Source organism: Rattus norvegicus, chromosome 14 (genome assembly GCF_036323735.1).
Source record: "Rattus norvegicus strain BN/NHsdMcwi chromosome 14, GRCr8, whole genome shotgun sequence".
NCBI classification, from domain to species: Eukaryota; Metazoa; Chordata; class Mammalia; order Rodentia; family Muridae; genus Rattus; species Rattus norvegicus.
Window position 1 is genome coordinate 77,411,096 of NC_086032.1, and position 23,503 is coordinate 77,434,598.

A 23,503-nucleotide genomic window follows, 5' to 3' on the forward strand; every position below is an offset into this window, starting at 1 on the left:
CCTGTTCCCTGATCCAGGTTGCACCCCGCTCTCTGCGCTTGTGCCTTTGCTGGTGTTTGAGGAAGGGGTTATCAATATGGGGGCGGGTGCTATCCATGAGAACCATCTCCCGCAGTTTGCCATTTGCCGATTCTATTTTATGGTGACTTGAAAGATGGGTTTAGTTATAATGGAATCCAGAGACTAATCTTTCTCTTCTGAAGTTGTGTGTAACTTCTGTTTTCAAATTGCCTTCTAGCTTCAAAGCCTCAGCTAACATTTCTTCCTGTTTTCTGCTGGCAGTTGGAAGCTCAGCTTCTCATACTTGATACTCCAATTCAAACAATGTCGGTGTGTGGTAAGTGATGTAGGCTTTTGCACACAGTGACATTTTGGTCCAGAGTTTGTTCTTTGTAGCAAACCCAGTAGCCAAATATCTATTTATAGTCGCTCAAAGACAGAAGGTACCAATCCTTAGGGACAGTCAAGGCCACACGCCACTCCCTCACCTCTGTGCACTGCTCATGTAGTCTGTGTGTCCAGGCCTGCTATGCAGGGCCACACCTTAATCAGAAGACCTGGATAACAACACGAGGAGCGTGCTTGTTAGGGCTTGTGTTTGTTTGTTTATTTTGCTTTGATTTTTATTTTAGCTCCACTTGACACAAACTGGGATCATCTTGGAAGGAGAGCGTTGGGAGAGAAAATGCCTTCATCAGTGGAAAAGTCTATGGAACATTTTATAGTTTAATGATTGATGTGGGAGGAGGGCCCTGCTCACTGCAGACAGTTCATCCCTGTGCAGGTTGTCCTGGGTGCTATGAGAAAGCAGAGTTAGCAAGCCAAGGGGAGGAGCCAGTAAGCAACGTCCCTCCATGGCATCTACCTCAGCTCCTGTCTCCAGCTTCCTGCTCTTTCGTTCCCATGTTGCTTTCTGTCAATGGTGTTTATCACAGCAATAGAAGGCAAACTAGGACAAGAAAACTTAGGAGAAATGAAAAGTTCCCTGTGAGCTCACAATTACCTGAGCATTATCTTCTTCTCTTTCCCTTTTGCACATTTTTTTTTTTACATGTTCAGGATTCCGCAGGCACAGGTGTGACTCTCTTTCACACTTCAGGGCATAGCATCCAATATTCCATATTTGTGTTTTTATTGTGTGAGAGGGATGGGCAGGATATTAAGGCTCAAAGGGAAAGCAGCATAGCATCTTGGAAGAAATGAAAGGCTTCATGTCTCTCAACTGCTCAGTTACATCAGCTTGCTTTTGATGCTAGTTCAGCTGAACACCACTGGGAAAGGTTGGACCATCCACCAGAGGATCCGCACAAAGACACCCAGGAGTGATGGGTACACTCGGCGGCTCACATTGATTTTCAGTGCTTTTCTTTCTACAGGAGCAAGCTATTTGTTGTATGAAGCCACCACTGAACTATTTATTTCAGGAGCAAATAATGATACATGAGTCCCAAAAGACCTTTCTGCAGTGGGTCAAGAGCTATGAGGACATGGTTTACAGCATGGTTCTTAGTGAAAGGGAGGGGCACATCCTGGAATCTGTGCTGACAGCAGTGTGAGCAGAGAGCAGTGTGAGCAGACGGCAGTGTGAGCAGCATCACCTAACGCAGCTCTTGTCAGGGAGGCACTTGAAAGACTGTAGTCATTTCATAAGATGATGCATCTTCCTCCAATTTGACTGCGGGACTTAGCCCGCGCTTGTCACCATGATTGTCTATTCAGTAGCTCCAATTAAGAGCATTTGCTTAGGCAGCCCACCTTTTGCGGAGCAGCCAATGCCCTTTGTTCCAGAGCAGACAGCTTCTCCATTCAATGCTCAGTTTCTCAGTGACAGGGACCTCTTTGTTCTGTCAGCTTCCTGCTTGGTTCAATTGAATTCCTTGTGTATAGTCCTTAACAAAATCTTCCCTGCTTGGCTTCTCCCAGGTAGGAAAGATTTAATGAGTTTGTTTTATTTAGTCAACGTTAAATGTTACTCTATGCATATTGCCCTCTCTGTGCTGTATGTGTGTGTGTGTATGGTGTGTGTGTGTGTGTGTGTGTGTGTGTGTGTGTGTGTGTGTAGTACCACTCCTCACCATCTAATTTCTTTGAGAAAGGATCTCTTGTTATTCATTCATTGAGACAGGGTTTCACTATATAGCCCTGGCTCACCTGAAGTTTGCTATGTAGATCAGGCTGGTCTTGATCAGAAATCACATCGATCCACTTGCTTGCATCTGCTTCCCGAGTGGTTAGATTAAAGGCATGTACCACAAAACAAGGGTGTTTTGTTTTCACCACTGTGCACACCAGGTTACCCATCCCACAAGTTTCTGGGGATCCTTTTCTCTCCAGATCCCATCTTGAGCAGACATGCTAAGATTACAGATGTGTGCTGCTGGCTTTATATATTCTGGGGATCTGAACCAAGTGCTCATACCTTCATAGCAATCACATTTCTCACTGAGCTGCCTCTCCAGGTCCCTGCCATACTTCTGTACACCTCCAGAGCAGGTAGAAGCACCACCTTCAAGCAGAGTGTGGACCAGCACAGTCAGACACTATATTTCTCTTATCCTTAAGTGACTGTCCCTTATCCAAAGTCCATCTGTACAGTACATCTATCCGTTGGTTCTAGACTGTGCATCAGAGATATTCATCAGTGCAGTTAGGACTATTGGGTCATGAGTATTGCCATGCTGCTATATATCAGGGGTTCCTAAACTGTGGGTGTTGGGGTCACCTAATGGCTCTTTCCCCATTAACTTACATATTCACTCTACATCCAGATCGCTTTCCTCCTTCCCAGTCCCCACCTCACATCCCTTCCCTCTACCCTCCCTCCCCTTCTCCTCTGAAAGAGTGGAGCCCCTTCACATCCCCAAATCAAGTCCCTGCAGGGCTAGGTGTATCCTCTCCCACTGAGGCCAGACGTGGCAGCCCAGTTAGGGAAGGATCCACAGGCAGACAACAGATTTAGGGAGTTGCCACTCACATTGCTGTGCCCAGCCCTGTCTGCAGGGCCTGAGAGCAGAGGCTCTGTGCTTTTTGCAAATCTGAACCCTGCCAGCCTGAGAATCATGATTCAAGGATCGTTTTTCAAGACCAAGAGGCTCATCCTTTTGCCTAGCTGAGGAAGTAGGTAAGCCAGGCAGGTCGCCCTTCTCTACAGTTTATAGTTCAGTGTAGTTTCCAGGACTAAGAATGGCAAGTTGAGGTGGTTCTTCTGACAGAAATCAAGAGCTATGAGACTGTCAAAGAGGGAGACCTTCATCTGGCCAGAGAGTCACACTAAGAGGAGCCTCTTTGTAGAAGGCTTTGTATATTTTGAGCTATGGCCTGAAAATTAGAATGGAGCACCCAAGGCTTCAAAGATAAAGAAGGGTCAGGAAGAGGGAGAGATAATGAAGTACAGACAGATCCCAGAAAGGATGGGCACACAGCATGGTACACACAAGAACATGTATGCAGTCAAAGCAATGGGTTTACAGAGAGGAGGGGAATGCTGAGCACATTCTGGTCCCTTATGGACCAGCTGAAGGAATCTCTGGTTTAACAGAAAACACCAAAACCAAGCGAAGGCTTAAAACTGGTGGGCTGAGTGTGCAGATATATAAATGTAGAAAATAATTTTATTTGGGCCTTAGAGTGCATAGAGAACCCCAGTTTCCCTAAGAAGTGTGTGTGTGTGTGTGTGTGTGTGTGTGTGTGTGTGTGTGTATTAAACACTGCATCTTTATAGACATCTGTTTCTATGTGTGTGTCATTGGCCTAGTAAAGAAGTAGCTGAAACCCAGCAAAGTCAACTCTGGCGTCACGGACTCTAGATGCTCAGCTTCCCTGTGGCTTATTATGTGTTGCCTTGTGAGTAACACCCAGTGCTGGCCCTCTTACACTGAGCATAATTTTAAATTGATTGGAAGGCATAATTTTACATTCTTTCACACTGATGAGGCAAGATTCTGATTGATGGATACAATTTAAGGTTCATAAAGAGAATGCTGACCTCCAGAACTGAAATGCGTTCAGCTCTCCCCAGGCAGAAAGTCATTCAACATTTTATGAGAAAGGAGTCTGGCGTAGGTGGGGGGGCAGAGCAGATGACAGAGGAAACAGGGAGGGGGGCATGAAACACAACATCAACCAGATGTTACTGAAGTGATGCAGGAGTGAGAGTCCTTGATTATTTTTCTTAGATATTTCAAAGATCAGTGGGGTCTGGAGAGAAAAGGGGTGAAAGTACTAGGGGCATACTGAGTAACATATGACTTTAATCCCAGGATTCTGCACTTGTGTTTTTGGAGATTCTTAGGGTTGGACAAATTTCACAGCTATACAATGTAGCTTCCTGGGGTCATCTGATTGATTGCTTTAATAATTTGGAGAAAATAAGATTGCAGCAATAGCTGGACTTAGTTAGCCCTTGGCTCTACTACATAGACACAGGGAAGGGTGTATGCCATCCCCTGATGAAAATCAGAGAGTAGAGATTTCTCATTCAGTGAAGAGAAAGAGAGGAAGAATGTCGGTAACTGTGAGTCCTAGAGTTGAATGCTGGCCCCTCATTTACCGAGTCAGTCCTCCAGAGCTCACATGAAATGTCTAGTTGGTCCAGCATCATAGAATTTTGAAATTGGGAAATTTCTGTATAAAAAGGTCTTGAGTTTTCTAAAAATTCTTCCTAACAGCTGTTATGACTGAAAATATTATTACTTTGTTTTTCCATGTGCCACCTCAGTGTCTCAATTGTTCCAGACACAGTTGTAGCCATTACACATAGAGTTCACATGCTGTCAGTTATCAGTGGCCATGCCCAGAGAGAAGAAGGGGTCTCAACTCCTCTTGGAGTAATGCCCATGAATCTGGAGTGCATCTTTAATCTACCAAGCTGCTTGATCATTGTAAATGTTGGTCCCAACCACTGAGTCAGATAGATTGAGGTGTGGAAGGAAGCCACCCAAGCCATGTGGGTTTTCTGGTAGCTAGTAGATTGTGCTTGGAAGAAATGGATAGAAAGTGGATGGATTTGAGGGTTTTCATGTAAATCAATGAGTACATAGGGTAATAATTACAAATGCCAGTCTAAAGGATCTGAAGGACCTGCAACATTTGAGAACTCCTAAGATAACATGAATCCAAGCCAAGTAACACAGAAGCCATCAAAGTAGAGGCACTCTCTATAATTTATAGACCCTGAAGTCATTGTTTTGTCTCCATACAGCCATCCATGTATCCATATATCCATATAAGCCCTCCTTCTATTCATTGTTGTTTTTATCCATCTTTGAATCTATCTTTGCAAACATTCATTCATGGGCCCAGCTTCCTTGAATCTAGTTTTTACTTTGCTCAAGGAACTAAGAGATAATAATACCAGGAAGACAATGATCATAGGACACCATCTGCCTATGAGCTGATGGTTTGCCTTATGATTGATTGGCTAGAAGTCCCACAACTATGGTCATGGCTGACAATATTGCATTGGCCTGAAGAGGTGAAATAAGATTATCTGCTAAAGGTGACGTTTGAGCTGAGTACTGTTACATGTTAGCAAGTCAATAAATAATAGTGGATTTAGGAAATATTTTATATTTTGTTTTCCAGAAATTTTTTTCTTGCATAACAAACAAGATGGCAGAGTATGGCTGCGTTTTGTATCTGGGTGGGTGTAAGGAAAGCTTGAACTTCAAGTGGGTGATTTGAGGATAACAATGAGCTCACAGACACTAAGCAGGAAATACAAGAAGCCTAAACAAGAATGAGGGAGAAGTGCTGAGAGCAAACTGAAATTATCTTTGAAAATCAATGTGGTTTATACCCAAACTTACTATCCTGGAAAACCTAGAAGACCCCAGAGTACAGAAGCATCACTCCATCTTCACACCAACATGTCATGTGTCATATGTAGCCTTTGGAGAACTTCACTCTACTCTCAAGAGAGGATGTGAGTTTAACAAATGAAGCCTAACTGTTACAAAAGCAATTCCAGGCTGTGCAAACCCTAAAACAGTAGCAATGAGATCTTCCAAGGCTCCATATTGAATATTGGTCTCCCCCAGTACTCACTGTGGGCTGACAATGTAGCCAAGAAGCATCTGTGCACGTGTGGTGGATTAGGGCGGGAGGATATGCAGCTGACCTCGTTGCAGAGAGCCAATGAACGTATGGAAAGATTTTCTGGTGTAGGATGTGGAGACTAAGGTTCCCAAGAAAAGGACCAGAAAGAAATTCATGCGGTGATAGAGATGGAGGTGTAGAAAGGAACATTTGGTGCCAAGGTCATGGGCGGGGGATGCAAAGAAACACATGTAGAGTCTGGGAGAATGGGACTTTCAATGAAAGTTATGAGATAATACAAGACAGCAGAAAGGTCCTCATGGTTCCTTGTGCAGCTGTGCAGAGTGGCTGATAATCACCTGCCAGAGTGAGGATCCACCAGGCGCCACACTCACAGGACTTTATGTCCTCTTCAATACCCTCACCATGCTCACCGCTAATTTCTTTTTTGTCTGCCTTCCTGGTGCCCCAAGAAAGGGGGTCTATTAATGTCTCTCCACATACTGGCTACTTCATTCTCATACAGTAGACAATCAGTGTCAGCGGCCAAAGGAATGCATGGGCTTGGCTTTAGAAGGAACAGTTCTGCGTGGAACAATTATAGATAGGACAGGGGAAACAGATGAGACAGGGCTTGAGGACTGATGTAGGGGAGGAAGAAGAGCAACCCTTATAAACAGAGCTCCTAAGAAACGTCTGTGAGATGTAGAAGAGAGAGAAATCAATGTCCACATGAGGGTCTGGGGATAGGGAACATATCTCATGGGAGAGGGATTAGCAGAGTTATATGCTGAGACAAGAGTGGGAGGAGAGAGAAGATGAAGACATGTGTGGGAAGACCTCCCATAATGAAGTTGGAAAGCATCCGTCCATCCATTTGCTCATACAACAAATATTGGCAGGTGCCTTCCATGTGTGGACTACACTGGTTGCTTGAGATGCATTTGGGAGGAACAAACTCTCTACCCTTGAAAATTCTAAACAGATGTGCCCTGAACATTTCCCACAGTTTAGTAAACATTAAAGAGTCTTTCCAGGAGCAATGCTTCTAATTATGTCATAAAATAAATTCTGATTATCTAAAATTTACTTCATTGAGGTATCTCAGTAACTAATTTATGGTTTAATGACACATAGGGCTTTTTAGTGGCATCCTCTATAAGATCCTTTGAATTAATTCTAATTGGTACAACTTAAAAACTCTTGTCTTGTTTTTCCTTTTGTAGAATGGCTATAGTAATGGCCATGTCTGAAATGAGCTAAGGAGGCACAAAGTGCACATCGCACCTTGCTGAGGGCATGGGCTGAGCTCTATAGAGTGGCAGCTATTGTTTCTGATGGCACCTCTTTTACAGACTGGTCCAGAGGGAGATTAGAGAGGCTCCCTGAAAAGGGCAGCTGTCTCTCCTGGTCACCACTCTGTTCCATAGCCCAACAGCTGCTCCACCAAGAGGGTCCGGGAGCATAGGTCCACTAGTGCTAACCAGAGCATCCCTGTGGACTTGAATCTCTTTCTTTTTTGCACGTGTCTTGTAGATAGGGATTATTTTGTTCTTATAGGCATCATCTGTGTTTTTTTTTTTTGTAATTAATTAATTTTATTTTATTTTTTTATTTTTTTTTATTAACTTGAGTATTTCTTATATACATTTCAAGTGTTATTCCCTTTCCCGGTTTCCGGACAAACATCACCCTCCCCCCTCCCCTTCCTTATGGGTGTTCCCCTCCCAAACCTCCCCCCATTGCCACCCTCCCCACATAGTCTAGTTCACTGGGGGTTCAGTCTTAGCAGGACCCAGGGCTTCCCCTTCCACTGGTGCTCTTACTAGGATATTCATTGCTACCTATGGGGTCAGAGTCCAGGGTCAGTCCATATATAGTCTTTAGGTAGTGGCTTAGTCCCTGGAAGCTCTGGTTGCTTGACATTGTTGTACTTTTGGGGTCTCGAGCCCCTTCAAGCTCTTCCAGTTCTTTCTCTGATTCCTTCAACGGGGGACCTATTCTCAGCTCAGTGGTTTGCTGCTGGCATTCGCCTCTGTATTTGCTGTATTCTGGCTGTGTCTCTCAGGAGCGATCTACATCCGGCTCCTGTCGGTCTGCACTTCTTTGCTTCATCCATCTTGTCTAATTGGGTGGCTGTATATGTATGGGCCACCTGTGGGGCAGGCTCTGAATGGGTGTTCCTTCAGTCTCTGTTTTAATCTTTGCCTCTCCCTTCCCTGCCAAGGGTATTCTTTTTCCTCATTTAAAGAAGGAGTGAAGCATTCACATTTTGATCATCCGTCTTGAGTTTCCTTTGTTCTAGGGATCTAGGGTAATTCAAGCATTTGGGCTAATAGCCACTTATCAATGAGTGCATACCATGTATGTCTTTCTGTGAGTGGGTTAGCTCACTCAGGATGATATTTTCCAGTTCCAACCATTTGCCTACGAATTTCATAAACTCGTTGTTTTTGATAGCTGAGTAATATTCCATTGTGTAGATGTACCACATTTTCTGTATCCATTCCTCTGTTGAAGGGCATCTGGGTTCTTTCCAGTTTCTGGCTATTATAAATAAGGCTGCGATGAACATAGTGGAGCACGTGTCTCTTTTATATGTTGAGGCATCTTTTGGGTATATGCCCAAGAGAGGTATGGCTGGATCCTCAGGCAGTTCAATGTCCAATTTTCTGAGGAACCTCCAGACTGATTTCCAGAATGGTTTTACCAGTCTGCAATCCCACCAACAATGGAGGAGTGTTCCTCTTTCTCCACATCCTCGCCAGCATCTGCTGTCACCTGAGTTTTTGATCTTAGCCATTCTCACTGGTGTGAGGTGAAATCTCAGGGTTGTTTTGATTTGCATTTCCCTTATGACTAAAGATGTTGAACATTTCTTTAGGTGTTTCTCAGCCATTCGGCATTCCTCAGCTGTGAATTCTTTGTTTAGCTCTGAACCCCATTTTTTAATAGGGTTATTTGTTTCCCTGCGGTCTAACTTCTTGAGTTCTTTGTATATTTTGGATATAAGGCCTCTATCTGTTATAGGATTGGTAAAGATCTTTTCCCAATCTGTTGGTTGCCGTTTTGTCCTAACCACAGTGTCCTTTGCCTTACAGAAGCTTTGCAGTTTTATGAGATCCCATTTGTCGATTCTTGATCTTAGAGCATAAGCCATTGGTGTTTTGTTCAGGAAATTTTTTCCAGTGCCCATGTGTTCCAGATGCTTCCCTAGTTTTTCTTCTATTAGTTTGAGTGTGTCTGGTTTGATGTGGAGGTCCTTGATCCACTTGGACTTAAGCTTTGTACAGGGTGATAAGCATGGATCGATCTGCATTCTTCTACATGTTGCCCTCCAGTTGAACCAGCACCATTTGCTGAAAATGCTATCTTTTTTCCATTGGATGGTTTTGGCTCCTTTGTCAAAAATCAAGTGACCATAGGTGTGTGGGTTCATTTCTGGGTCTTCAATTCTATTCCATTGGTCTATCTGTCTGTCTCTGTACCAATACCATGCAGTTTTTATCACTATTGCTCTGTAATACTGCTTGAGTTCAGGGATAGTGATTCCCCCTGAAGTCCTCTTATTGTTGAGGATAGCTTTAGCTATCCTGGGTTTTTTGTTATTCCAGATGAATTTGCAAATTGTTCTGTCTAACTCTTTGAAGAATTGGATTGGTATTTTGATGGGGATTGCATTGAATCTGTAGATTGCTTTTGGTAAAATGGCCATTTTTACTATATTAATCCTGCCAATCCATGAGCATGGGAGATCTTTCCATCTTCTGAGGTCTTCTTCAATTTCTTTCCTCAGTGTCTTGAAGTTCTTATTGTACAGATCTTTTACTTGCTTGGTTAAAGTCACACCGAGGTACTTTATATTATTTGGGTCTATTATGAAGGGTGTCGTTTCCCTAATTTCTTTCTCGGCTTGTTTCTCTTTTGTATAGAGGAAGGCAACTGATTTATTTGAGTTAATTTTATACCCAGCCACTTTGCTGAAGTTGTTTATCAGCTTTAGTAGTTCTCTGGTGGAACTTTTGGGATCACTTAAATATACTATCATGTCGTCTGCAAATAGTGATATTTTGACCTCTTCTTTTCCGATCTGTATCCCCTTGATCTCCTTTTGTTGTCTGATTGCTCTGGCTAGAACTTCAAGAACTATATTGAATAAGTAGGGAGAGAGTGGGCAGCCTTGTCTAGTCCCTGATTTTAGTGGGATTGCTTCAAGTTTCTCTCCATTTAGTTTAATGTTAGCAACTGGTTTGCTGTATATGGCTTTTACTATGTTTAGGTATGGGCCTTGAATACCTATTCTTTCCAGGACTTTTATCATGAAGGGGTGTTGAATTTTGTCAAATGCTTTCTCAGCATCTAATGAAATGATCATGTGGTTCTGTTCTTTCAGTTTGTTTATATGATGGATCACGTTGATGGTTTTCCTTATATTAAACCATCCCTGCATGCCTGGGATGAAGCCTACTTGATCATGGTGGATGATTGTTTTGATGTGCTCTTGAATTCGGTTTGCCAGAATTTTATTGAGTATTTTTGCGTCGATATTCATAAGGGAAATTGGTCTGAAGTTCTCTTTCTTTGTTGTGTCTTTGTGTGGTTTAGGTATAAGAGTAATTGTGGCTTCATAGAAGGAATTCGGTAGGGCTCCATCTGTTTCAATTTTGTGGAATAGTTTGGATAATATTGGTATAAGGTCTTCTATGAAGGTTTGATAGAATTCTGCACTAAACCCATCTGGACCTGGGCTCTTTTTGGTTGGGAGACCTTTAATGACTGCTTCTATTTCCTTAGGAGTTATGGGGTTGTTTAACTGGTTTATCTGTTCCTGATTTAACTTCGATACCTGGTATCTGTCTAGGAAATTGTCCATTTCCTGAAGATTTTCAAGTTTTGTTGAATATAGGTTTTTATAGTAAGATCTGATGATTTTTTGAATTTCCTCTGAATCTGTAGTTATGTCTCCCTTTTCATTTCTGATTTTGTTAATTTGGACGCACTCTCTGTGTCCTCTCGTTAGTCTGGCTAAGGGTTTATCTATCTTGTTGATTTTCTCAAAGAACCAACTTTTGGTTCTGTTGATTCTTTCTATGGTCCTTTTTGTTTCTACTTGGTTGATTTCAGCTCTGAGTTTGATTATTTCCTGCCTTCTACTCCTCCTGGGTGTATTTGCTTCTTTTTGTTCTAGAGCTTTTAGGTGTGCTGTCAAGCTGCTGACATATGCTCTTTCCTGTTTCTTTCTGCAGGCACTCAGCGCTATGAGTTTTCCTCTTAGCACAGCTTTCATTGTGTCCCATAAGTTTGGGTATGTTGTACCTTCATTTTCATTAAATTCTAAAAAGTTTTTAATTTCTTTCTTTATTTCTTCCTTGACCAGGTTATCATTGAGTAGAGCATTGTTCAATTTCCACGTATATGTGGGCATTCTTCCCTTATTGTTATTGAAGACCAGTTTTAGGCCGTGGTGGTCCGATAGCACGCATGGGATTATTTCTATCTTTCTGTACCTGTTGAGGCCCGTTTTTTGACCAATTATATGGTCAATTTTGGAGAAAGTACCATGAGGAGCTGAGAAGAAGGTATATCCTTTTGCTTTAGGATAGAATGTTCTATAAATATCCGTTAAGTCCATTTGGCTCATGACTTCTCTTAGTCTGTCTACATCTCTGTTTAATTTCTGTTTCCATGATCTGTCCATTGATGAGAGTGGGGTGTTGAAATCTCCCACTATTATTGTGTGAGGTGCAATGTGTGTTTTGAGCTTTAGTAAGGTTTCTTTTACATATGTAGGTGCCCTTGTATTTGGGGCATAGATATTTAGGATTGAGAGTTCATCTTGGTGGATTTTTCCTTTGATGAATATGAAGTGTCCTTCCTTATCTTTTTTGATGACTTTTAGTTGAAAATTGATTTTATTTGATATTAGAATGGCTACTCCAGCTTTCTTCTTCTGACCATTTGCTTGGAAAATTGTTTTCCAGCCTTTCACTCTGAGGTAATGTCTGTCTTTGTCTCTGAGGTGTGTTTCCTGTAGGCAGCAGAATGCAGGGTCCTCGTTGTGTATCCAGTTTGTTAATCTATGTCTTTTTATTGGGGAGTTGAGGCCATTGATATTGAGAGATATTAAGGAATAGTGATTATTGCTTCCCGTTATATTCATATTTGGAAGTGAGGTTATGATTGTGTGCTTTCATTCTCTTTGTTTTGTTGCCAAGATGATTAGTTTCTTGCTTCTAGGGTATAGCTTGCCTCCTTATGTTGGGCTTTACCCTTTATTATCCTTTGTAGTGCTGGATTTGTAGAAAGATATTGTGTAAATTTGGTTTTGTCATGGAATATCTTGGTTTCTCCATCTATGTTAATTGAGAGTTTTGCAGGATACAGTAACCTGGGCTGGCATTTGTGTTCTCTTAGGGTCTGTATGACATCTGTCCAGGATCTTCTGGCCTTCATAGTTTCTGGCAAAAGTCTGGTGTGATTCTGATAGGTCTCCCTTCATATGTTATTTGACCTTTTTCCCTTACTGCTTTTAATATTCTTTCTTTATTTTGTGCGTTTGGTGTTTTGACAATTATGTGACGGGAGGCGTTTCTTTTCTGGTCCAATCTATTTGGAGTTCTGTAGGCTTCTTGTATGCCTATGGGTATCTCTTTTTTTAGGTTAGGGAAGTTTTCTTCTATGATTTTGTTGAAGATATTTACTGGTCCTTTGAGCTGGGAGTCTTCACTCTCTTCTATACCTATTATCCTTAGGTTTGATCTTCTCATTGAGTCCTGGATTTCCTGTATGTTTTGGACCAGTAGCTTTTTCCGCTTTACATTATCTTTGACAGTTGAGTCAATGATTTCTATGGAATCTTCTGCTCCCGAGATTCTCTCTTCCATCTCTTGAATTCTGTTGGTGAAGCTTGTATCTACAGCTCCTTGTCTTTTCTTTTGATTTTCTATGTCCAGGGTTGTTTCCATGTGTTCTTTCTTGATTGCTTCTATTTCCATTTTTAATTCCTTCAACTGTTTGATTGTGTTTTCCTGGAATTCTTTCAGGGATTTTTGCGATTCCTCTCTGTAGGCTTCTACTTGTTCTCTAAGGGAGTTCTTTATGTCTTTCTTGAAGTCCTCCAGCATCATGATCAAATATGATTTTGAAACTAGGTCTTGCTTTTCTGGTGTGTTTGGATATTCCGTGTTTGCTTTGGTGGGAGAATTGGGCTCCGATGATGCCATGTAGTCTTGGTTTCTGTTGCTTGGGTTCCTGTGCTTGCCTCTCACCATCAGATTATCTCTAGTGTTACTTTGTTCTGCTATTTCTGACTGTGGCTAGACTGTCCTATAACCTGTGTGTCAGGAGTGCTGTAGACCTGTTTTCCTGTTTTCTTTCAGCCAGTTATGGGGACAGAGTGTTCTGCTTTCGGGCGTGTAGTTTTTCCTCTGTACAGGTCTTCAGCTGTTCCTGTGGGCCTGTGTCTTGAGTTCACCAGGCAGGTTTCTTGCAGGGGAAAAATTGGTCCTACCTGTGGTTCCAAGGCTCAAGTTTGCTCGTGGGGTACTGCCTAAGTCCTCTCTGCTGTGGCAGCAACCGGGAAAATCTGTGCCGCTCCTTCCGGGAGCCTCCGTGCACCAGGGTTTCAGATGACGTTTGGTGTTTTCCTCTGGCGCCTGGATGTGCACAGAGTGCAGTCTCTTCTGGTTTCCCAGGCGTGTCCGCCTCTCTGAAGGTTCAGCTCTCCCTCCCACGGGATTTGGGTGCAGAGAACTGTTTATCCGGTCTGTTTCCTTCAGGTTCCGGCAGTGTCTCAGGCGCAGGGGTCCTGCCGCTCCCGGGCCCTCCCCTACGGGAACCCAGAGGCCTTATACAGTTGCCTCTTGGGCCAGGGATGTGGGCAGGGGTGGGCAGTGTTGGTGGTCTCCTCCGCTCTGCAGCCTCAGGAGTGCCCACCTGATCAGGCGGTGAGGTCTCTCTCCCACGGGGTTTGGGAGCAGAGAGCTGCTGCGGTCCGGGATCCGCTGGTGTGGGACTTCCGGTAAACACAGGAAGTGCCCGGCCTTAGAGGAATTTTGCCTCTGTGTGTCCTGAGTTCACCAGGCAGGTTTCTTGCAGGGGAAAAGTTGGTCCTACCTGCAGTTCCAAGGCTCAAGTTTGCTCGTGGGGTACTGCCTAAGTCCTCTCCGCTGTGGCAGCAACCGGGAAGATCTGCGCCGCTCTTTCCGGGAGCCTCCGTGCACCAGGGTTCCAGATGGCGTTTGGTGTTTTCCTCTGGCGCCTGGATGTGTCTCATCTGTGTTTTCAAAGCACATTCAAATGGTCCTGGTCTTGGAACCGCTGCAAACCACATGAAATGAGTATCACATGTCTGGACATTCTCATCCTTGTGTTTTCCACCCAAAGGCACATAAAGTACAAATGGCAGTTGAGTTGGGACTATTTTTGTATGGATATGGTTTCCCACAATCCTTTAACTCCATGGTCATTGAATAACTTCAGAACACAGCTTCCAGGTTGAACCAAAACTATGTGTTAACAATGTATATTTAGAAGAGATAAAGGAATGCTTTTACTGAGAACTTTATAAAACTCCGTGCCATGAAACTCTACATTTGATAGTCTAGATAGCTGTAAAAATGAAATCAATTGGAATTCTCTGCTCCCAGAGTGCTTGTGAATCCAGAAATGAAATAGTCTTTTCCTCCCCACCCCTTAGTAGTGAATCACTTGGTAAGAAGTTCCATCTCTGCCAATTTTAGTCTTGCCATGTGTGAAATGGGGAGTGGACTGCCTGTGGGGTGTGGCTGTTGCTCTGTGCAGAAGCCCCATGTGCAGCACGGGTAGGCAATTGCACGGTGACCAAGAGTGCAATCAGTTACAACCTTGCAGCCTAGGGACTTTATTCTCACTTGCTGAGCAGGAATAACCACGGCATGTCCACCAGCTGTTATGGGGAAGTCACAAGAGTCCACTGTAAGTAGCAAAATGGAGAGGGAAAGTCTTTAGATCACGAGCCTGGAGAGCACATCAGAATCAACCCAGCAATTTTATCTCTGTCAAGAGAATTTCAGATGAGCAGACTTCCTTTTTACCCTAATGCTAACATCATGACCATCTTTGAAAAGGTGGCATCCTGATTTAAAGTCATCTGAGTTGATTACTTCTCTGGGTAGAGAATTTGTCCTTGAGGGAGTTTTCTCAGCACAGGCTACTCCAGTACTGTCTGCTAAAAATAGTGTTCCGTGTGAACCTTTTGCCCCAGCTGCACTTCAGATACTTAGCACAGCCAACACGTCAGGCTTGTTTGCAATTTCTCCTCAAGGCAAGGCTTCAGGCAGGGGGACCGAGAGGCATCCAGGCATCTAGGAGGGATGATGACCTTTTGGTCACAATAAGAGCAGAGGTCTTGTCTTGTTCTTGCCACAAACAAGCTCCTCAAAGCACAGGGACTGATGGTGACTTGGACATGGAGAACACCAGCAGCTGGGGTTGGAAGCAGGATTCACATCCAGGGAAATGAAGTTGAAGATAACAGAGCAATGAACTCAGGGTAACTATGGTGTGTAGGTGCATCTGTGGCATCTTGGTGGTGGACAAGGCAGCCTCCTGGGACAGCTTGGGACAGTCCTTATTCACAGACATTTCATTATCCCTCAACAACAGTGTGTCTTCTGGTCCTTGTTCTACTATCTCACATTTCTAAGTGCCACAGCCTCCTCTTAACACTGTCAGCTCTCTACAGCATGTCCCCCTTGGGGGATGAACAGACTTTGTTATTTGGTTGTAAAATTACCTTTAAAAAGCTACCCTATATACCATAAAGTGAACCTATGATAAATGTCTAGCCAGAAGGTATTTCCAATACCCAGTGCATCGTCTAATATGAAGGAAAAAGATCAGAGCCCGGGGCACCTCTAAAGCACCATTCAGACATGTCCCCCAGGTGGCTTCTCCATTAGCTGTGGCCAGCATAGGTTTGCTCTGTCTATGTCTGCTTTATAGGACTCCAGCCAACACAGCAGGTGTGAAATATCCCCCAGCATTGTGTTGACAAAGTGAGTTGCTGTAGCTGGCTCATTTTGCTCGGCACTGTGTGTGTGAAGTTCCTCTAGACTGTTGGAGACACCTGGTCTCTCTCATTGCTACATAGTGTCCTTCAGGGATATTATGTCACAATATGTTTATCAACTGTATAGGCCATTGAGTCATCTACAATTTAGGGCTGGTGCCATGAGTTCTGCTAGAAGCACTGGGTGCACGGCTTTGGGTATAAATACTCATAATATTGATAGTGAAAACCCAGATGTGGAATGTAGGCACCACAGGCATCTGTCTCTTGAGTCTAAATAGTTGCTGTCAGACAGCTTGCCAAAGCAGCTGTTCGAGGCTTGGCCATTCTCTGCACAGTTTCTCACTGAATGTGCAGCCCAGGAAACCCCTCTGACAAACTTGGAAGGGAAATTACCTGGAACACTCTAGAACCAACCCTTGAGGAAGCTAAGATCCTGCAGAATGAGGGTATGTCTACAATTCTGGAAAATGTGTTGTCTCTCTAGCCCTGGCCATGTGCCCATCCCCACATCTCAATGAGATGAGGGAGGGTGGTATTATGAGATTGGCCAGCATGGTTCAAGCATTTTTCTCCTGCCGTGGGAGGGAGGTAATGTGATTGACAGCTGTCAGGGGCACTGCCTGGAAGCTCCAGTGAGGACCTCCACATGAAGATGCTTTGTGAGCAAGAGCAACACTGCAGGTGTCTGTTAGTAACAGCCCGCCGCCACTCCATCCATCACCGTGATGCTTTACCTCAGGAGATTAATAAGAATGAGCTCACTCCTTAAATGAGGTCTCCAGACACAGCTGGATTTAATTGGTGGGGAAGTGAAGAACCGGCAGATGTTTTCTCAGAGGCCTGATCAGAAATATGAAGATAACAGGCTACGGTGAGGGAAAGGTTTGCCAAAATGGAAAAAAAAATCAAATGTGTACAGGAAGTGGAGCTGAGGCTTACTGAGAATGGATGGCCATTGGGTGCACATAGGGCGCTGGGGGGGTTGACAGTCCGTGTGACTTCATCAGACACTGCCACATTAATAGGTCTCTCTTCCCATGGCGACTGCTCCTACAGCTGCCACTGTGCACTGCACACGTTCACTTCCAGGGGTGTGTGGGAGGGATGGATAGTTAGATGAGGTTTTCTGCCAAAGGCCCTGACACTTCCCTTTGTTTCCTCTGACTAATCTCTCTAATATCTCCTTAGATCGATAGAAGAGAAGAGGAATGGGAAAAGCCAGGTCTGCATCACAGCTGCTCTATGCTTGACTTCAAGCCTTAGGGGCTTTAGTTTGTTTGAAAATGAGAGCTTGGGTTTGCTGATACCATGCCATGGCGATGTGACCTGATGAAATTGTCAGTGGGTTCCCTGCGGCTGCCAGAACACACTGGATGTCATAAATATCCAGTTACTTGGCTACTTGGGCTGGGGAGATGGCTCAGTCAGTAAAGTGCTAGCCATGCGTGCATGAGGATCTGAGTTCCATCCCCAGAACAATGTAAAAGGCTAGACATAATGCTACATGCTCACAATTCTAGAGCTATAGAGGCAGAGGAAGGGGGATTCCTGGGCCTTGGTGGTCAGTCAGCCTAACAATCAAGTCTAATCAGGGAAGCCCCAGGTCCCAGCAGGAGACCCAAGAGACAGACAAACAAAGTAAATGGCACCTGAGAATAAAATTCAGTTAACAAAGTTGATCTCTGACCTATATGTCCCTTGCTACACAGGCACCCCATCCACATGTCCACCTATACCCTTAGAAACACACACACACACACACACACACACACACACACACACCTGGGCTCCTACATACATGTGCATCCATACATGAATGAATACATACACTCAGGACACAGCTATCTCTGCTGTCACATTCTGGAAGCCAGATACCTGGGCAAAATCATGAGCAGGGAGCGTTCCCTCTAACGCAGTCGTTCTCAAGCTCTGGGTTGTACCCTTTTCGTGGTCACGTGTCAGATATGTGCATTCTGATTCATCATAGCAGCAAAGGTATGGCTATGGAGTAGCAATAAAATAACTTTATGGTTGGGATCCCCACAACATGAGGAGCTATAATAAAGGGTCACACTATTAGGAAGGTTGAGAAGCACTGTCTAAAGACTGCAGAGGACAACCCTTGCTTCTGCAGTTTCTGGTGGCTCCAGGACTTCCTTGGTGTGTCTTGGGATCCTCTGACTGTCTTCACAACACCTTTCCCTGCTGGAATGGAGTTCAGGCTGAAGCAGGTTGACACAGAGAATAGTGGAATCCAAGGGGCCGAGAGAAAGGGAGGAAGACACATCTCACTTTCAGAACTGGCTCATGTTCTGAGGATGAGGATGGCTACAGAGAGCATGGTTGGCCGAGGGGCTCTGCTCTTATGCTCCCCAAGCCAAGGTTACTGGAGTCTCCAGGTCTACAGAGTGGAGCTTCTTCCTGGGGCTGTCCAGATGGCAGACTTGAAGGTACATCTGGGCGGGGGGTGGGGAAGCATAGTGGGGAACAGCTTCCAGTGCCAGGTTGGGAAATGCTGCTGGTGGCTCAATTTCAAGAAACACAGATGCGAAGGCAAATACTATATTCTAGCGTTCAGTGCACTGATGGTTTACAGTGCTCCACGGTGACCTATGTATTCTGTGTTTAACTAGAAGAGAGGAGCTCAAAGCACCATGCTCAGTGATCAAAGCGGGAACTCCGCATTGCACTGCTCCCACAGTACGTAGTGTATATGTGTGTCAAGTCTCAACTTTACACATTCCCCACAACTTCATATAGAAATGTTTGAAGTGATGAAAATCTTAGCCACCTGAATTTCATTCTTACGCACTGTATAGATCTGCAAATTTGCACAATTAGTATATTGAATAAACAATCAAAATGATTGACTCTTGCCCTGGACCTTTCTTTGTGTAGCTGTACTGAGTGACAGAAGTTTCATTCTGGAATGGTTGAATGTCAGCCCCTGCTCCCAAGCCTCTGGCTTCACTCTCAATCCATGTGTAGAATATGGACTGTGTGCTCTATTCCGAGGGCTGTGTACATACACTTACATGCCCTCTCCTGGGAACCCCAATCCTCCACATCCTCTGCAAGGCCCTCTCCTGCATCACTACTTCTTGGAAGCTCCCCTTCCATGAACCCCAGCCTCCCTACGCAATCCTTTTTGCATTGGGTTTCCTCCATTCCGCCATGTAGCAATATCCACTGTTCTTCATTACTCACTGAAGAAGCACATCACTGGAGACAGGAGCTGTGGCTGACAGATGCATGTTTGACGGGATGATATGATATGAAATGGGGCTCTGGGAAAACAGTTTGAGCAAGTGAGGGAGGAACAGAGGGAGGAATGGAGGGAGGAAGTGGGGAGGGACATGATGAATGAGTACAGCTAGAAGCAAGAGTGGCATTCATTCTAGGGAGATGGCCTTCTCTTTTACAAGTGAACCTCCCCAGAAGATGGATGCTCTGGGGCTCACTGTGTCTGAGGTCATGGCTGTGGGCTGTAGGGCCACAGACAGAAGAGTTCTATCTTCAGTGGGAGGAGGGTGCTTGGTATGAGTTCTTGTTCCCTTTTAACTGTAGATTATTGTAGGCTCTTTATTTGCAGAATGAGCTAAGTCTGAGGTGAGTGATGTCTGTGGGAGTGTCGCCTTATTGACACAGTGAGATCAAGAAAAGTCCATTTGTCAGCATACTCTGGAGGAAGCAGGGAGGGAAACTTTGACTTCACTATGAAACACCTCCCACTCATGTCAACCCTGTCCTTAATAAGTAATCAGTAGTCTCATTCATACTTAACACAGGCTTCAGTGTATTTTCCTTTTACAAACACAAATTGCAACTATTTTTTTTTCGGTCTGGAAACTCTGAATTTGTTATTTTAATTACCAAAACAACACATGTTTATCGAGTTGTGCCGTGTGCTTTTTGCTTTATTTTCTGGATTAAATTTAAAATAAACTCTACAAGGAATGTGTAATTATTCTAAGGAAGAATTACAAAAGAACACTCACGTGTCCTTATTCCTTCTTATGGGATAATGGAGCCCACAGGGACATATCACTAAGCATAAGCATGCTGGGTCACGTGTGTGTCTTTACATGACCCATGTGTATCACCACAGGCAGGAATCTGCTGATACTCGCTTTGCTGTTAGCTTGCGCTTTGAGGTATAGTCACAATGCACCTTAGTCTCTGTCTCTCTGTCTCTGTGTCTCTGTGTCTGTCTCTGTCTCTGTCTCTGTCTCTCTGTCTCTCTGTCTCTCTGTCTCTCTGTCTCTCTCTCTCTCTCTCCCTCCCTCCCTCCCTCCCTCCCTCCTTCCCTCCTTATTACTATGAGAATATTGTGTGAAAATATCTGAACATAATAATCTGTTCTTTTACCGGGAATGCTTTCATGTTTCTGCACTCACAGTATTTCATATAGCGCTGATCAGAATCTTCCCAAGTATGCATTCTGTGTGCGTTTCCTGGCGGCATTTCTCCAAGTTTATGCAGTGTTAGGTTAAGTATTACTGACATAGTGTAGCAGTGGCCTTCATGCTTGGGTTATGGCTGATGTCAGCCCAGTGGTGAACCCTAAAAATATATCCTTCGATTTGCTCCTGTAGAAGCATGTAAGCGCTTCACTTTTGCTGAAGGTCTGGCCTGGAATTTTGTATCATTTCCCTAGGGTCTTCCTCTTCCTCTCCTTTTCCCTCCTCCTCCTCTTCTTCTTCCTCTTCTTTTTAAGCTTTTTGTTGATTCTTTATGAATTTCGCACCATGCACCCCAATCCCACTCATTTACCCTTGTACCCCCTCTCCACCCTGTAACCTTCCCACACCAACAGAAGAAAGTTCTCATTGTGGAAGCTATAGTGTGTTACAGTGTGTCCCACAGTAGACCCTTGTGTCCACACTTCTTTACTTCAAATGTTCACTGCAATGACTCATTGGTCTGGTACAAAACATTGGTCTGCTACTCTATCCATACTGAAACCTGTCTTCTCAGATATGCTGTTGTTACCTTGTGTCATGGAGATCCTGTAGCTTAGAATCTATATAATCTATAGTACCAGCCCCTTTACGTACTCTAGCAGTTCACCAAAGGGGTGGATGTTAAGGTGGGCCAATTCAAAGCCTGAGAGGTATCTTAACTGGTTAGCCTGCCCACTCTCCCACTCTCAGATCCTCAGGGCCTTCTTACCAGCAGCCCCCACATTCAGGGTCAGCTCTATTGTGCTGTCCTGGTGAGGTACGTGCCTGCTCTCCCAAATGCTGCAGCACATGAGGGGCAGGGGCAGCTCTTCTGCTTGGATGACGTGGGGGCCAGCTCTCCTGCCTGCTGTAGGTGGTGAGGGATGATGGGGGAAGGAGGGTATCTTTCCCTCACACACACCACAGCAGGGAAATGGTGGTAGGGCCAGTTTTCCCATGCTCATATCCTGGGCTGGTTCATCCGCCACTCCTACAATGTGCAGGGCTCTTCTCCCCAGTACTGAAGCTGGCTAGGGGTGGGGTCCTCTCGCCTGTTCTCCTGTTCCCAGTTCCTGCTCTTCCAGGATGCTTAAGTGGTGCAGGGGTGGGGGGACCAGTTTGGCACAGCCCTCAGACATCAACGTGTCCTTGGTTGGCAGCCCAGATCAGGGACATCTGCCTAGCCTTTGGTGGTGACAGACCCCTGTGGTTGCAGGGCCATGGACCCAGACATGGCCTCGGGTGCTAGTACAGGCCAGGACACCACCATCGTCCCAGGTGGCATCATCATATGCTTGAGTCTCCAGTTCTGCCTCTCTTTATTGTGCCCACATCCTTCTGTTTCTCTTTCTCTTCTGTTTCTCCACCACTTACCACTTGGTGCTCTTAGCAGTGCCTAGGGTCTCTGAGTGTCTGTGGTCATCCCAGGAATGGTCTCAGGAGTGCTAGGCCCTGCTTGCCCATTATGGTGCTGGGAAGGGGTCATCTCAGGCATGGCTTGCAACGCCCCCCCATCCCCCACCAGACTGAGAGTCACTGGACTGGCGGCCATCTCAGTTCCCTTTCTGGTTCACAGGGCATGGGTCTGGTAATCATCTAGGGCTTGTTCCCAACCCAAACCACCAGAGTGGCCTCTTTTGAGGGTCATCTGTCACAGGCTCACTCTTACCCAGGACCTGCGGTCCCAGGCAGGGTTCTTCTAGTCTCTGGCTTGTCCCCTATCCTGAGAGCCCATCTATGCCAGACTGGTGATCATCTCAGGCTGGCTCCCTGTCCAGGCCCCTGGTGCTGGACTGGTGGCTGTCTCAGACTAGCTTTTTTTTTTTTATAGGAAATTTTAGGCTGCTTATCATTCAGATGTTCACAGTTCAGAACACGGAGCACAGACATGGCCTCCCTCCTCTCTGCCACCTACTGACCTACACGTGACACAGCAGCCACACGTGCAATCCCTCTAGAGGCAGACCTCAGTTCTTCTTTAGCTAACATTTTAGTTCCGCTGAGGAGAATTCTCTGGGTTTTGTTTGGGAATGTTTTACTTTTCTCTCTCTTGCGAATGATGTTTTACTGAGAACAATGTTCATTGATTTGTTTTCTTTCAGTATTTTAAAACTTAGCTCTACCGTCCTCTGGGTTTCATTATCCTTGGTAAGAAGTCAACTGTCACTCATGTCAGAGTTAAATCCCCCTCCCCAGTCTGTGTGTGTGTGTGTGTATGTGTGGCACACACATACACACACACACACACACACACACACACACACACACAAACACACATGCTTTTGTCCTTGAAATCCCATTCTTTCCACCTATGCACAGGGGAATATTTCAGTATTATGTTTGAGTAGTTTTTACTTGTGTCTAAACAAACTCTTCTCAAACATGGGCAAGTATACTCTTAAATCTGCCTAATGAGTATTTATTTCCAGTATTAGAACATGCAGGCTTCATACACCCTGGTAATATTTCATATGCATGTTATAGTTCCCTATCTCCATACATTTTAACTCTTTCATAGTAGAGCACAGTTCTCACAAATACACTAAGGTGTCTCTGAAACTCTGACTTCTACTAATGTTTGTGTGCACTGACATTCTCCTCAGTAATGGATATTTTCATTTTCTGCATGTTCTATTTCCATTGTCTGGAGAATGTGTATTGATAAATAGTAGATACCAAGTAATATTTATGTTTTGAAAGAGTATGCCTCCTTCTTGTGCCAGCTCACTGGAGTCAGGACAGTGAATTAATTCTGGCTTCTTCCTGGCTTGGGTCTTAGCCTTGCTTCAAACTTACTAATTTTTGTTTAAGAATTATAGTTTGGTGAAAATGTCTCTCCAGTAGAAAATCAGTAGATAAGCAGTATTTAACAACGTCCATTTAAAGGATCAAGGACAGCTGAGGTATCTCTTTCTCCAGCCAAAGATGCCAGAATTACTCCTTTTGGAATGGAAACCCATGAACTCCAACT

General features: G+C 44.5%; 1 protein-coding gene and 1 non-coding gene across 4 annotated transcripts in view; one reads left to right on the plus strand and one right to left on the minus strand.

Moving 5' to 3' along the window:
* Stk32b (serine/threonine kinase 32B) overlaps window positions 1–23,503 on the plus strand; it is a 262,047-nt gene that overhangs the window by 110,421 nt on the left and 128,123 nt on the right. The gene's annotated exons all lie outside the window — the stretch shown is intronic.
* On the minus strand, window positions 22,366–22,497 carry LOC120096808 (small nucleolar RNA SNORA17). Its single transcript, XR_005493642.1, has one exon. It is a non-coding gene; the product is annotated as a small nucleolar RNA SNORA17 (small nucleolar RNA).